Below are 16,152 nucleotides of genomic sequence, written 5' to 3' on the forward strand. Positions count from 1 at the left end.
TCCCCTTCCCTTCTGTCCCATGACCCTTCCAGCCCATCTGTGCCCTGTGCTACCCCACACAACTTATAACAGCACTTCTGCTTGTGTGGCCGAGCTGGGAGCTGGTTTAGGGAATGGACCTGGTGGAAGGGCATCCTGTATGCACAACTTTCCTTTTCAGGCAGATCAGTTCCCCATCCATTTCTCACCACACCCATGGAAACAGCTGAGGGTGAGGATGTTCTCACAACCACTCTTTAAAGCCAGTGTCACCACTATGCAGGGCCAGCAGTTGGACTCAGTGATCATTGTGGGTCCCTTCCAACTTAGGATATTCTATTCTGTATATACCAAATGTCACATAGCAGCCTGGATGTGAAACCTATGTCTCCACTCAGATTTCACACTGAAAAAGCATCCTGAGAGAGCCCCTTGAATGCACACAGTGCCTTTTTTTCTGCTTTGGAGCCCTGGCCTTTGTTGGAAGCCTCCAAACACCATTTTTGCCTCCTGGGTTATTTCTGAAGAAAACTCTACCATTTTCATCCCACTGCAAGCAGTGATTTTTTTCCTATTCTGTAGCTGGTCAATATTTGAATTGGTAGGAAGGTGGGTGTTTCAAAGGACAGATAATCTTTTATTTGTTCTCTTCCATTCTTGCTCATACTTAGCCCAGACTTCTGCTTAAATGTCGCCAGTTTCTCTTATTATTGCTATTTTTAGTGGAATTTAAGTTACAATGGTAGAGGCCATAGGACTTGGATCATTCCAGTTTACAGTCTTGGTATCATGGCTGATTATAACTGCATGAGGCAGATCTGATGTAAATACACAAAATGTCAGCTCCAGCCCCATCCTGGAATAACAACGACCTTACCACCCCTCTAAATGCTGCTCCAGCTCCTGAACTTTCCTTGCCCTGAATGCAGGAGGAAATACAGTGCACAGGGAAATAGAATGGCTGCCAGCAAAGGCAGTCAATACCTTGTGGATCATTCTGGTGCAATTAGGAAGGAAAAGGAGATGTTAGCCAGTGGGGAATTCTCCAAAGTGTCATTCCTGGGCCATGGAGTAGCCTGTGGCACCCTGGGGTACCTTTCTGTGAGGAGAGGGGAGAGCAGGTGCGGGTTCTTGCTGATGGCCTCATGCTGCCCCTTTCAGTGCCCCCACAGTCACCAGCACTGCCCCTTGGAGGGGTTTCTCTGTTTGCTTTTGGAGCAGGAGGCAGGGCAGGGGCTGAGCGTGCAGGGCAAACACAGCAGACACCACGCTCTTCCCCTGCACCCACCCTCCCTGTCTGCCCTCTTCCCTCTCCCTCTCCTCCTCCAGGGCAATCTCCCATCAGTTCAGACAGAAATCTGGGCAGAAAATAATGTTGAATAGGGCAGCATGAAATTCTCAGTGGAGGTTTCCAAGGGGGAAAGAGAGTGGCAGGAACCAGGGCAGCATGAGCACTGTGTCCTTTGGGCTGCTCTGCAGATCCAGGGCTGAACAGAGGGGTGAAAACGGACCCAAATTCATCTTCCCAGCACAGATCCATTACTCTGGCCTTCGTCAGCGTCCTCATTTACGCTCGTGCAAGCTGTGTCTGTGACTCCGTGACTTGGAGCTGCAGCAGGCCCTATTTCCCCAGGTAATGGTTATTGTCAGATAAGAGTAAGACAAAACAGAAGTGCCATTCATGCACAGAGGGAGATGGTGGCTGTACAAGTACAGAAAATGAGTCCAAGTATTAATTACACTATCTGCTCAGTGATGCTGCTTCTCCTATTAGAAAGGAATGACTGGAAAGTACCAACAAAATGCTTGAGTTATATAGGAGAAAACGAATTAGTTTGGTAACATTTGTCAATTAATTTGTTTTGGACAAACAAATTTTAAAAAGAGCAATCTCTGTTTCCTAAAGTTACCATTTGAACACCTACCACCAAAGGACTGTGTTTAAACAGGATCATATACCCATAAGTAATTCTTGGTAAGGCTTATGGGATGCAGAAAGAAAATGTTAAAGATGCCTTTGTTGCTGTTTATTGATCTCCTCTATACATTTCAGACTGTGTTCTCTTTCAGATTCTACACGTTGCCTGTGTAGAACTGGCAAATAGAAACAGAAGCGTGGTATCTGTGTAATCAAATAGACCTAAATCACAAAAAGAGTTTCTAATATTATCAGCCAATTACACTGAATAGCTTATTGTCTCATAAAGAAATTGAACTGAATTACAATATTTGATAAATCCCGAGGTGTGCTCTGCTTGTGCAATATCCACAAGGAGAAGTTCCAGCTACAGGATATTACCTCTGCTTTTGTAAACATTTAAAATACAACGCTGCTGAGTGGTTGTCAGAAGGGCTGTTTGGACTTAGTCATGCTCAGTCTGCAATGGAACAAACTGCTCAGCCCAGTGCTGTCTGTAGAGGGGTGCTGCAAACACTGCATCCTCACTGATGGATCAGCTCCTGCATGGAGGCAGCCTGGAGTCCCAGCCCAGGACTAGGAGCCCTTCATGCTGTGCACTGCAAAACTAAAAACACCAACGCGCTGCCTGCCCTGAGGAACGTGACATCTGCTTCAAACAGGAGAGGAGCAGGGAGGGCTGCGTGAAGGAGCACAAGCAATTATTCAGATCAAGCAGGCAGCAATTTCTAAGTGCCACCTGTGCCCAGAGTTTTGTACTCACTATGGGCTGAAAGACAACAACAGAATTTCTTTAATTCTTCTTTGGTGAAAGCTTTTGGTGCTGAGGATAACAGAAGAGAAAGGACAATATATTTCTCAAAAAACCAGCAGAGCCTGAGCATGATCAGCAGAGTGGAAGTATCCTGGTGGCACAGAAGTGCCCAAGGGCACACCTTCAGCCAGGCCCTGTGTTATTTGTGGTAACGTGGTTACTCTGGTATTCATGGACACAGGCACTGCACTTTCCAGCAGGTGCAGTAAATGCAATTAGTTGCTATGGATATTGATCCTGCCTTTAGAGTCTAACTTTGAAGTTGGTTTGGGTCATCTGAAAAACAAAGATGTAGCATGATGTCTTGCCTTAACTAGGATTGCAAATTATTTCTTTTATCCTTGATTTTTCCCTTTATTACCTAGCTTTCTCTCTTTTATTTATTCTTGTGAAGGGGCAGTCTATACAAATATTATGATTTGAAAATAGAGGCGATGGATGTGGCCTGTTGAGAGCTCCTTTCATGTAGATGCAGTGTCTAGCATAGCTAAATCAGAGGTAACTTTTTTGCAAAAAAAGTGGAACTTGGAGTACTTGATTCTTTTTGACAAAAAAAAAAAGCATATGGAAAGCAAAACATGTAGTCTTTAATTTCAGGTAAAATTTGAGAGATGGTCAAAATACATTTGTATTCATACTGAGAATGAGAGAAGTCCAGAATTCAGTCTAGTTCATTAAAAAAACCAAGGGCTATTTAGAAATGTCTAAATGTGAATTTTGAATTTCCAGAAGTCCTGAAGTTTACAGAAATTTGATTCCCAGATCCTTGGCTTGGGTTACCTGTCTCTCAAAGTACATGGGATCTGCTACAATATACTTATATGACAATCTTAGAAGAAACAGGGGAAAAAAGGTTTTACATTTTAAAAATAAATATTTAATTTAGGAAATTAGGAATATTTATTTACATATAAATATAAAATGTTGAACAACTGTGTCCTGTTAATATTTTGATGCTTCATATTTCTTATTAGAAGCTTTTTCTTATGGTGATTGTTCACAATGCACTATTTCAAACATCCTTCATCCACCAAAAATAGGATTTTTAATGAGACTATCAGGAAAAGTTATTGGGAAACACATCATTACACAGAAGCCAATTAACACCTTCTCACTTCTTCACCTTCTTTACTGTAGGTAATCTACATAGTTAATTATAATTATAAATGCAGTTCCAGATATAATTTGCAGCTTTCAGTGGGTATATCTAACCTGGACTCCTCGTGAAAAAAGCACAGAAAGAGAAGGAATAAATGAATGAAGATATGCACTCCTGTTAAAATTCAGAACCTTTTTCCCCATGTCAGAAACTTAAATATTAAACAAAACCGGAGTGGCAGAGAAGATATTCATCTTCAGTACAAGTCAGTGTGCTGCTCAGTCCATTTAAATCCAGAGTATGTGCTCAAAATGGGATTTATGCTTTAAATCAGAGTATAATTCTCATGTGAATCACCTGTAGTGCCTGGATTTCTTCCCACTAACTGTAGTCACTTCTGAAATTGCAAAGACCACTTTCATAATGAAACAATTTCCTTCAACAAAATACAAAAAATGTAGCCTGTAAACCTGGAAGGGTTTATTATTCATAAAGCTATTTTTGTCTATAACTTCTCACATATGATGGGACACCCTAGAAGCTAAAAATCGAGAAACACTGTGCAAATATTTGCCGGCATAGAGCCATAAAACTCAGAAAGAACCTGGAAGCTGAAGCGAAGAAGTTGTGAAAATGGCTCTCCCTTAATTTAACTGAATGAAGCAAACAAATCTTTGGAAAATGAAAATTAAGAAATCAGATAATGAATAACTATAAAGGCTCATTAGAAGTTAGACGTGCTCCCCTTAAATATAATTACGCTTAATATGATTTCATCAAATGTCACTGAAGAGCTGGAAGCTCATAATAATGAAACACTTCTTTCTCCTTCTGCCTGACAGTGAGAAGGTCTCATCAGGCTTTACAAATATTGACAGTGACTGACTCTTCCTGCAGGGAAAGTCTGGTGACTGGGAAATGTGGATGCCTAATCTAATCCCCAGCCCAGCCGGTGTCACAGGCCGGGTGCGATGGAGCCCCTGCCCCCCCGTCCCGCTCATCTGCACGAGGCTGCTGCTGCCTGGCCCTTGCTCCAGCACCCCCGTGTCAGCCACAGGTGGTTTGCAGGTTGATCTGCCCTCCCCAGGGCACGAGATCCTCGAGAAGAGGATGCCGCCCTGTGCCTCTGGAGATGTGCTGCTGGCAGGCACTCACACCAGCGGGCCCAGGGACAATGCTCCGAGCTGGGAAGAGTGGTCATCTCCACTCACATCTTGTGTCTCAGGATGCTAAACATTTGTCAGATCTGAATATCCAACTGTGGAACTTCCTTCCCCTTGTATGTTCAAAATTTACAGTGATTAACTAACCTGCCTTGGATCAAAACATCAATTGTGGCGAGCTGCCACGGAAAGCAGAGGAAGTAGAAGGATTTATGACCATGGAAAAGCTGTCCCCAAACGTTTCATGTGTGATTGGCTTTGTTCACACAGAAATACTGAAGGAGAAATTGTATAAAACTGTATAGGTTAGATAAAGTTATATAAAGCCAGGATTGTGTGACAAAGAAGATATTCCATGTCACAGAATCCTGATCTTACAGAAGTTCTCTCTTTCATTTTCAGAAAGGCGAAAATGTTATATAGAGAAAGTTTAATACCCTTGATGTCATGCACAGAGGAATCCCTTCACTCCCTTTGTAGCAATGCTCTGCTGCTCACAGCCTGGCCCCTGGATAAAGATGGATGTACTGAAGGTTTTTAAATGCAGCATTCAGCAAATCACATTTTTGCCATTTCATGGCTTCTATGGTCTTATTCATTATGTTGCATCCTGCTATATTAAAGAAAAAAAAGTCTTCAGTTGCCAAACTAAGCCTTTTTAATGTTTTCAGGGAAAGCTCTGGCTTCAACTTAGTTTTTACAGTTCTTGGCTCCTCAGTTTGAACAAATGCATTGTTTGACTCTGCACTAGCTCTGTTATTTGAGGATAACTTTTCAACATCAAAGGCCTGAATCGCCCCATCCCTTTACTCTGTGCAGGAGACTGGTGCTGATCAGGGGCTCTCAGTGACTGAGTGGAGTCTCATCTGAGAGTGCTGCAAACTCCCATCTCCACGCTGAACTCCTTCCCACCTGTGCTAAGGCCGATGGCATTTTGCTCGCTGACACCACCTTCACACCTGTGCACTGCCCTTTCTACATGCCAGACACAGCCAGGCAAGATTTCTTCCCATCACATCCATTAGTTACTGCTTTGTTCACCATCTGACACCACGGCAGCTTCACTCCTCTGCTGAGTTAGTACCAACATTGGATACAACAGCAAAAAACAGAGGCACGTAAGAAAGTACAAGTGTAAAGAAGCATTTTAGTGAACTGCTTTCCCCTGGAAGATCCATGGAAACCCTCTAGCACCCATACCATTGGGAGGTCATCTCAGGACTCTCGAGAAGCTGTCACTGTCAGCAGGTCTAGGACACGGGGGAAGTTTTGGTCCTTGCAGGAGGAATCTCACATGACAATGTGCAGCAAGGTCACCAATGGCCAGGAGTTTCTACACTGCTTGGAGCCTTCTGGCTCACATTTGCTTCCTGTTTTACTGAATGCATTTAACATAGCTTCCAGAATCAGAGTTTATTAATACTTTTACTCTCCATTTTACTGTGGAAAATATCAATAAATACATCAGCAAAAGCTTAGTCAAATATGATGCAGTATAAATGTGCACTTGCAATGCATATATTATACATGGCTTTTGTTAAGTAGGGTTGAAAAAACCCTACAGAGTCCACTTTATATATATATATACAAATATAAATATAAATATAAATGTATATAAAATATATAAAAATATACAAATATATATAAATATATAAATATATAAAAATAAATATATATAAATATATATATATAAAGTGGAGCCTGTAGGGGTTTTTATATATATATATAAAATGTATCCATATGTACATATGTATGTGCTTAGATATTAATGGACCCCTAAACATAGTATGCGAATTATCTACCACATTAAGACTGCACATGACTTACAAAAGCTTGAAACACTGATAGAAAACAGGAGGTAACACAGCCAGTTTTGATGGCTTCTGACAAAAAAATGGGAACCTTTGATTTTCAGTTATGTCAGCCAAACATCAGACGTATGGGCAAACCCCGCCATAGCTAATGGAAACATATCCCTTAGCAACACCAATTTATTCTTCTTTCATTTCTGGGTTCTACAAAGCAAAATAAAATACGAAGAAAAGCTGGCTTTATGCTAAGGGAAATGTAATTTTGAATTTAAATGCACGGGATCGGTTTTGAGCACTGATCAGGACAGAATAATTTGCTCTGTATTTTGGGGTCATTAATCTGTAAGATAGTGCAGTGCAATCCAGCACAGTCTGATAAAAAGTTTGATACTTTTCATAGAGCATGAAGCTAATTAGCCCCTCTGAAATTCCTTCTTGATCCCTTGTGGATTTCTCTCTGAAAAACCTCAGAAAGTCAATACAAATGTTCCTCTTCATGTTTTGCATCTCTAGTTAACTCTTTATTTTTCAGTGCAGGACCAGGAAGAGTATGGCAATCTTGAAGATGATTCGCAATTTGCTACATCTGTAAACGTTCACACTGCTCTGGTTTTTAGTATTGCAGCCATTAATAAGAAAAAAAATAAAAGGGTTTGTCCTACTTTGATTTTCTACTGATAAAACCAATGCTGAAGAAAAGAGGCTGTGTAAGAACGCCAGTATTTGTGCCTTCAGGCCCAGACTTGTAGGTACCACAAGCACACAAACACTACTAATAAATACACCCTGGATTTCAGTGCCACCAAGCAGCTGCAAAAAATTACAGGCTGCGAAATCTCTCTGTATTGTTCCCTCTGCTTGTGGTGAGGATCTGCTGGAGCCAAGTTCCCTTCCATATGTGTGAACTGTTCTCCCCAGGAATACTGCAGCTAACCCGGCTCTAACCAGCCACTGGTGGATTATTTCTGGGCATTAAAAAGATTTTCTTCAACCAAACACATTTAGGATTTTCTAATAGCAATTTAAACCTAATCTGAGAATGTCTGGAAGTGGAAAATGACTTCTACATGCTGAGGATAGTGTTCCATTACCAGTAATTTATTGTCTTTAAGAGCATCACTGGAACATTTATTGACACAACAAAACACAGACATTTCTGCTTTATTGTAAAATCACATTGTGCTCAGCCATTTGTGACTAAGCACAGCAGTGTAATTTATATTCCCAGGCAGGTTTCCTATTTTTCCAAGTGTGTTTAGATTCATAGGAAGGTTGTATGATCCAAAGGACAAAAAAACTCTCCTGTTAAAAACCAATGTAAAACCACAAACACTATTGGTGGAAAAAAATTAATTAGATCTTTGAAGAGGAATTTGGCTGAGGAAATTTACTACAGCATTTCCAGTTGTATATGCAGATATTTAAGAGATTATGGCTGATTTGATGATTTGGTTAAGCAAGGGGTTTCAGTCATTCTAAATCATAAATCTTGTTTTTCTGTGTAAAGAATTATAATTCAGCAAGTTCGTGCAAGATATCAACTTAGTCTGTGTCTTCTTACTGACTCTTGAACAGACAATCCAGGAAAATATCATTCTAATTAAAGGTTCCACAAAAGTGCACTGTTCAGAAAACATTTTTTGTCAAATACTTGAGCACTAAGTATTATTGACAGCACACTTTAGATCCAGTCCTGCAGAGTCATATCTTGGAGTCAGGGATTACAAATGTGAGTAACTGTCTGGTCTGTTGGAGTATTAATCTTCCTTGAGTTCCATCCATTAGCAGTGGGTGATGGAATAAGTCCCTGGGTGGTTCCAGATGTCTAAGGACATCCTGAGTGATTCACACTTGTAGCTGAGAGGCAAAGCTCACCCCCCCCCCCCACATTTCACTTATATTTTACTGCAATATGCAGAACAATCTCAGAGCTGAATTTTGTAAGGATTCAGAGCTGTTCAATGTCAATTTTTAACCTCCTGATATTTTAGAGACAATCGTGCATGTTTAGTCTGAGTGTATTTATTTCTTGGTACATGTGACCAGTCTATGCTTCAACTTGACCTTTATCACCTTCCCAAAAGAAAACCCATTGGCTTTGTAGATTTGTCTATGAGAGTCACACTGCTGATGTCCTCTTCCTTTGGTTTTTTCCTGATGTTTGTTACAAATTTTTTTGTTGTGTTTGTGCCAGAGAATTTCAAATAAAACAAAACCAGGTGTTTATTTGACAACATTCTTGATGGAAGACTTTCAAAAACAACTTATATATGTTAATTAAAAATGTGGTGTGAGGCTAATGGAGATTAGATGAGGAGCATTAGACACATTATACTGAGGCAGCAAGTGATTATATCGTGGCTTTGTGACTTGTCCCAGGGCTTGTGGGTTGGCACAGACAGAAATCTTCTGCCCTCCTACCTTTCCTGTAAGACCAGGATATTTCATGTAAGGCCTTGTCCTTCTGTAAAACTCATGTGATTCCCTCCAGACCAGGCAGTTAACTTTTCTCATTGACTGCACTTACATATGACATATTACTCACAGGTCTGAAGAGATTTCATTTACACCAGCAATATAAATAAGGCCATACAAAAGCTTTTTGTCTCCCAGCTAATCTAGTTTCTTTGTTCCTGCGTTACAGTTGTTAGTTTTCTTGCAAGGTCTGAATGTTTCTTTGTGCTCTTATCCCATAATTAGTTCATGAGGACTCACCAGGCTGCTGCATCAGCACAGCACATTCAGCCCAGATATTGCTAAAATTGTATTCTATGGGAAGCAACCACAGTATTCAGTAGCCTGCAGGTCACACCTGCTCTGTGTGGTTGGTTTGTTTTTCATTATGAATTTTCCACAGGGTTTATTCCAGGATAATATATTTAGATGTAGGTCTGGCAGGCAATTCAAGGATTTTAGAGTGAATTCACTTTCCATGACGGATGAGATTTGCTCTTAAATGTTAATGAAGCAGGACAACTTTTTGGAACCACTTTTACTCATGATGACTGTGTATTTGAGTGATTCTACTATAACATTTTAATTCTTTAACATGGCAAATGAAACATTGTTTTATTTTATTGGCACTTAACTTGTCCTTTAAAAAGACCAAGCTGGGGCTTGGTTTAACAATTTTACACAAGCAGAAGCCAGCAGCACTAAAATTGTGCTGAAGAACAAGGAATGACTCCACAAGGAGTCACAGGCATCCCACCACTTGCTGAGGCAGCCCTGACATGATTACCATGCCCTTGTGATGTGGTGTGAAATCAGGTGCCAACAACACCCAACCACCACATGGCAACTGGAGGTCCCTTTAGAATGGTCCATGGATATGGCTGAGTCAGCCAGCAGGCCCTGAAACAATTCATCTTTGTCACACTGGAGGATTTTACAGTGAACTGGCTGCCATAGAAAAAGTAAAGATGAAAATGCCAGGCAGGAGAACTCCAACAACCGAGAGTCTCAGTAAGCCAGAACCCTTGCTTTGAGGGCCTTGTAACACACTGTGTTAATTGTGTCAGCCCAGCAACTGAACTGAAATGCAACCGAGAGATAGAAGTGCTTATTCATATGCTTTAAGCATGTTTCTCTCACTGTTTGCACTCCTTTCAGTGTATTAGAAGGAGGTTAACACCCCTCAGCTGGTGGGGAATGCATGTCATACGTCAAACTTGCCTAACCTCACTTTTGGGATCTCTTTTGCTCTGGAGGCCCCTGCACTTGTGCACTCAGCCTTGGCCAGTTCTGCAAAACTAATCACACATACAAACACACACTTCTTATTGCTAACTGTATTTCTTAGTATATGGAATTCACACTTTGTGCCTGGAGGGGTCTGTGTTTTCTTGTAAAGCCTGTAGAAGATACCCGTTTCAAAAGACATGTAAGTGGTCAATATAAACACAATTAACATGCAATGACTGAATTCCTCTAAGCTCCAGGGATACGAAAGATTTTTTTGTCAGATGTCTTTTAGTTTCAGACAGATTTCTGAAGAAAATAATTAGGTTTGTAAAACTGAGGCCAGCATGTCTTCCCACTGATCGTGGAGCTAACACAGGGTTGCCCTCAGGGTTGTGTTCATTGCAAACAGAATAGCAGCTTGGAAAGAATGGATAAAATAAGGCATTATTTAGCCTAGTTATTTTCCAGCTTTTAATGTGCTTGGCAGAGCCACTTTTCTTGTCAGCTGAAACGTGTCAGAGCTAAGTCTCTTCAGCCCTAGCTGTGGTCAGTAACACCAGAGCAGATAGACAAAGCCTGCCACACAAATGTCATAACTTCCCTGGCCAGCTTGCAGTGGGATGGCTCTCCTGGACAGCTCATGAGGACACACACATTAAATCCTCAGTATTCTGTGGCTCTTGTTAATGTTTGCTCTCAGGAATGAAAAATATTTCGGGTGTAAAAAGCCAGCAGAGAAATGATGATTTCTGGGGTGTGAGTCCAAAGGGGATAGCCTTTCCTTCCTCTCCAGACACAGACAGGCAATAACAACAGAGCACAGAAAGACAGGAGGAGAAATCAGGGCTAGTGTTGATATCTGACCCCTCCTTCATCAGTTTTTAGTTTCTTTAGGTTAAATTTTTAAGCAAGTCTAAAAGATACACCTGGCATAACAGGAAATGACTGTCACTGACCAAGCATTGCTGGTGTGAATTCTGCCATTACTTTATCTACTACATCCACATGTAGAAAAACATTTTCCCATCTATAGCTAAATACTGTTTTCATGTTATAACATGCCAGCCTAAGTATTGCAGGCTATGTGTTTTCTTCATGGAGTTCGATAGGGAGCAGGGTGAGCAGTGTTTTTCTGCTCTACCAGTTCCCCAGCTCCAGAATCATCAAATATTTTTTCTACTGCGAACAGCAAAATAATTTAAAAAGTGAATTTTAGAAGAGGGATGTTGTATTGCAGAATACAATTTCCTAGTTTTGAAACACACAGAGAATTTCAAACCCTCACTGAAACCCTTACAATACTGTTCCCCAGTCATATCAGCTCTTGATTTTGTTTGTTTTCAGCATGAATGGTACAGAGCAAACCTGAAGGAAAAGCATATCAGACTGCCATTGCTATTTTGGGTCAAGACCATGTGTTAACCATATTTTAAAATCAGTGCCCTAACCTGAAAACCCGTACTTTTTAACAGGTTAAATTATTAGCTGCATGTAGGTAGCCTATGTTATTATGTATTGCAGTCTAGGATTTTGTGCATGACCCTTTTATATGTCTATAATCTCCAATAAACACCACGACAAAGCATCACCTATTTATGTTCATATCTTCATCTCCTCCTGTTACACTACAGATGCCTTCCTGCATCTGTAAAAACACCCTGCACAGTACCTGGGTGCATGGGGAGACGTCAGCCCTATATTCTGACATTAAAATTAACACTGGTTTTTTCTACGCAAAGGGAACCAAGTGATATTTTACTCCTTTTTAGCAGAGACACATGAGTTGTGTAATATCTCTTCTTCCACAAAACCTTTTCTCCACCCCAAGCCTTTCCAGCTTTAAAAATTATCCCCTTGCTGTGTTAGACCTGGTTATCACATGCACTGTTGTTCAGCTAAATAAATGTTTAACATTATAGATGAATTAGTAAGTGATTCTCTTAAAAGCAAAATTTCTGCTTTTTTTTTGGTCTCTCCTCTGAATATTACATGCCATAGTGAGCAACCACATCTATATCTATATCTCGATATACACATTCACACATACACTTTCTGTAGGTTACGTGGTAGATAAATACAATTCATACCCTCAAAGCCTGGAGGAGATGCATTATTCAGTGGAACCACACAGCATTACTACACAGTAATTAGCAGCATGACTGTCGGGCACAGATTAAAAAAGTCTGGAAAGAGCTGCAAAGGGTGAAAAAGCTGACGAAGTATATTACTTGTTATTAGCCAAACATAAGCTGCCAGGTATGTCTTCCAACTTAAATTGTAAGAATTATTTATAGCAGGAATTTTCCCCAATAGCAATAACTGCAAATGATTAATTCATACAGAAAGCTAAGTTAATTATGAATTATTGCAAATTAAACTCTAAGCACTAAAAATAAATGTAAATCTTAAAAAGTGACAGCTTTAAAAGGGATACTTTTACTAAAGAAGCCAGCAAAGTAGTGCATTTCTCAGCCTGGGTTATGAGAACCAGAAATGTCTTTTTCTAAATTTCAGCATTTAAGGAACCTGTAGGTAAATGAGCAAAATGCCACTTCTCCCTGGTGCTTGCTATAGAATCCTGGAATGGTTTGAGTTGAACGGATCTTAAAGATCACCCACTTCCAACCCCCCTGTCAAGGGCAGAGACACCTTCCACTATCTCAGGTTGCTCAGAGCTCCATCCAACGTGGCCTTGAACACTTGCAGGGTTGGGGCAGGCACAGCTTCTCTGAACAACCTGTGCCAGGTCCTCCCCACGCTCCCAGGGAAAAACTTCCTCCTAATATCTGATTTAAACCTCTTTTCTTTCAATTAGAATCCATTCCCCTGGCCCTATCACTGCAGTTCCCGACGAATGGCACTGTGATGCTTCCCATGAGGACATCCAGGACATCTTGATTCAGAGGATTTTTCAGCTGAGGTCGAAATTTTGACTGCTGATAAGTGCTATTCCCTGAGACAATTTCCGGGCTGGGGATCATTTGCAGTGTCATTGCCTGTGTGCACATGGGCATTTCACTGCTCCGTGCAGCTCCCTGGGCTATGCAGGCTCTGTGCACAGCAGAAGTGGTTCAGGACAACCTGCCACTCAGTCTGCCAAAGCCTGGGAGCCAGATGCCACACCTAAACACTTCTATTCATTATCAGCTTCTGCTGCTCCATGCCTTTAAACCTGACATGGCTTGGGGGTGTTTGACTCAGAGGAAAGTATTTACAAGTCCTCAAAATTTTTATTTCCACAACCATTATTTCTAAAATTATTATTTCTAATATATGCTTTTGGAACTAATTTCAGAGTATATATCTTATTCCAATTTATTTTTATAAGTTTCTCATTAATTTTTTATTAAAGTTAACAAAGCGATAATATTATTAAGTATGGGCATAATAAGCTTAATAAGCACTTGTATAGCTTAAGGGATAGAGAAAGCAAATAAAAAGTAGAGACTTAACAAAAGAGATGGAGCTGCACAGCATTTTTCATAGCATGAAATTTTGCTCAAATGTTCTGTTGAAAGCTCAAATAACACCTGAAAAAAAATCCCATGGCTTTTCTACCCTCTTTTTTGAACACTCTGAATTAAAAATTATATAACAGTAAAAAGTTCAATAAGAAAACCAAATCATCAACAGCTTATTTGGCTGTGGTCCTATTCCTTTTCTGCTTGGTTTTCAGTAGACACAAAGATGACTGATTAAAGATAAATAGATATTGATAAAGGAACCATTATTTACCAGAACACAGGGTACACCTGCAGAGTAGCAAACCTAGCGGGCTTCTGACCTGCTCACCTCCTAGAGGGAACCACAATTTCATCAGCTAGATTAGTAAAGCAATAATATCCAGGCACAAGTAGGCATCTTTACATTCAAGGAAACGTTTCCAAATGCTCTCCCGCTTATCCATGCTAATTGCACAGGCATGGTTTTCCATATATATTTTAGTATTATTTATCAAACAGTCAATTAGCTGAAAGCAAGTGAAACCAGGAGGGTAGAAAAGAGGAGTGATGTAGAAGTCCAGCAAAGTGAGCAGATGCTGTCAGTGTGTGTGTCAGCACAACAGTGATGGATGGATGAGGAGGAGAAACATCCCAGAGGAAAGGACTGGGATGGGAGAAAGGAGGAAGGGGAAGTTCACCTTCTCATGTTGATGGTGCATAGAGATGGAAATAAATTGCTTCTACAGTCATGTCCCTCATCAGAAATGGTTGGAAAAGCATATTATTTCTCTCCACATCTGCTTTTTGACAGGTGATGAAAACAACAGCACCACTGTCAATGAACTCTCCTGTGAACTGCTGGGAATACAAAATACCCAAACCAATGTTTTCCTGGTAGAATGTTGCCACTGACATTCCAGTGACATGCATCCCATATTAATGCTGCTGCTACTGCTGACCAGAGCTGGTACTCCCCTTCTACTGCAATCCATGCAAGTTCTCAACTAAACAATGTCGTTTGTTGGCTAAGTGACTTCAGGATTTGATACTCTGAAGATGAAACATTCTCTTTCAGTAGATTGTACTTTTATATTTCCCCTGAGTACAGAAGTCCCATTTTGGAAATTCAGCTTCAAATGTGAATGTGTCCAACTCCTGCTGGTTAAAAAAACACCCCAAACCAATTATAAGCCATCATTCAAGAATCAATAGCTTATTAATAGCCTTGGGTGATACTTGTCATGTACTAGCATAACAGGTTCCATATGAAAATAATACATGGTGGACAAGTCAAATAAAATCCAAACTACCTGCAAGCAAACAAAAGAGAGGTGAGCTGTCAGCACATGCTCTCCCACCTTTCATTCTTTTTAGAAACATCTGTGTATAGACAATAACTCACTGAACTGAAAATTTACTCCCATTCCCAAGGCCTGTTAAACTTCACTCAGAGATGGATTAAGACCTAAGACAGCAATTTAGACCATAAACAATTATCTTCTACTGTTACTGACATTGGTAAATTTCCAGTGTAAATGCCTTTTGTTCTCAAAGTGGGTGTTTACAGCATGAAATGACTGCTGCCACATAGGCCCATAGTATAAGTTTGAGCACTGCTTCCTGTGAAATCTGCATTGGTAGTGAAATCCCATCACCCTGAAAATGGACACCACTGAACTGATTCACATGCACAGCCGACAAACGTAGCTACAGAACCAAACGGCTTGCATAGTGATGATGTCCTGACCTTCAGGGTGACATTTGGATCTGGGGCTATTGAACTCCTCAAGAGTCTTCCCTCCCATTCAGTGGGCTTTTCCAAAAGTGAAGCAAAGTGAAGACAGTACGGCAAGGAACAGTTCACAAAGTTCAGCGCTGGGTGAAAAGTATTGTGTTATGTCATATAAAAGAAAGTTTTTCAAGAACACAAACCTTTGTTTCGTGGTCAGTTCAATGTGGTCAATCTCTTTTCTAATATAAACTGAGAAGAAACCAATAAGGCTGAGCCAAACCCTTGGAATGCCATGCAGGGCAGACAAGAAAAACTGAGGGGAGACCTCATTGTGGTCTTTAACACCCTCATGAGGGGAAGTGGAGGGGCAGGTACCGATCTCTTCACTCTCGTGACCAGTGACAGGACTCACAGGAATGGCATGAAGCTGAGTCAGGGGAGGTTTAGATTGGATTTTTTGCTCAGAGAGTGTCTGGGCACTGGAATAGTCTCCCCAGAGAAGTGGTCAC

The sequence above is a fragment of the Myiozetetes cayanensis genome, unplaced genomic scaffold (genome assembly GCF_022539395.1).
Source record: "Myiozetetes cayanensis isolate MyiCay16 unplaced genomic scaffold, myiCay2020 scf10, whole genome shotgun sequence".
Classification (NCBI taxonomy): Eukaryota; Metazoa; Chordata; class Aves; order Passeriformes; family Tyrannidae; genus Myiozetetes; species Myiozetetes cayanensis.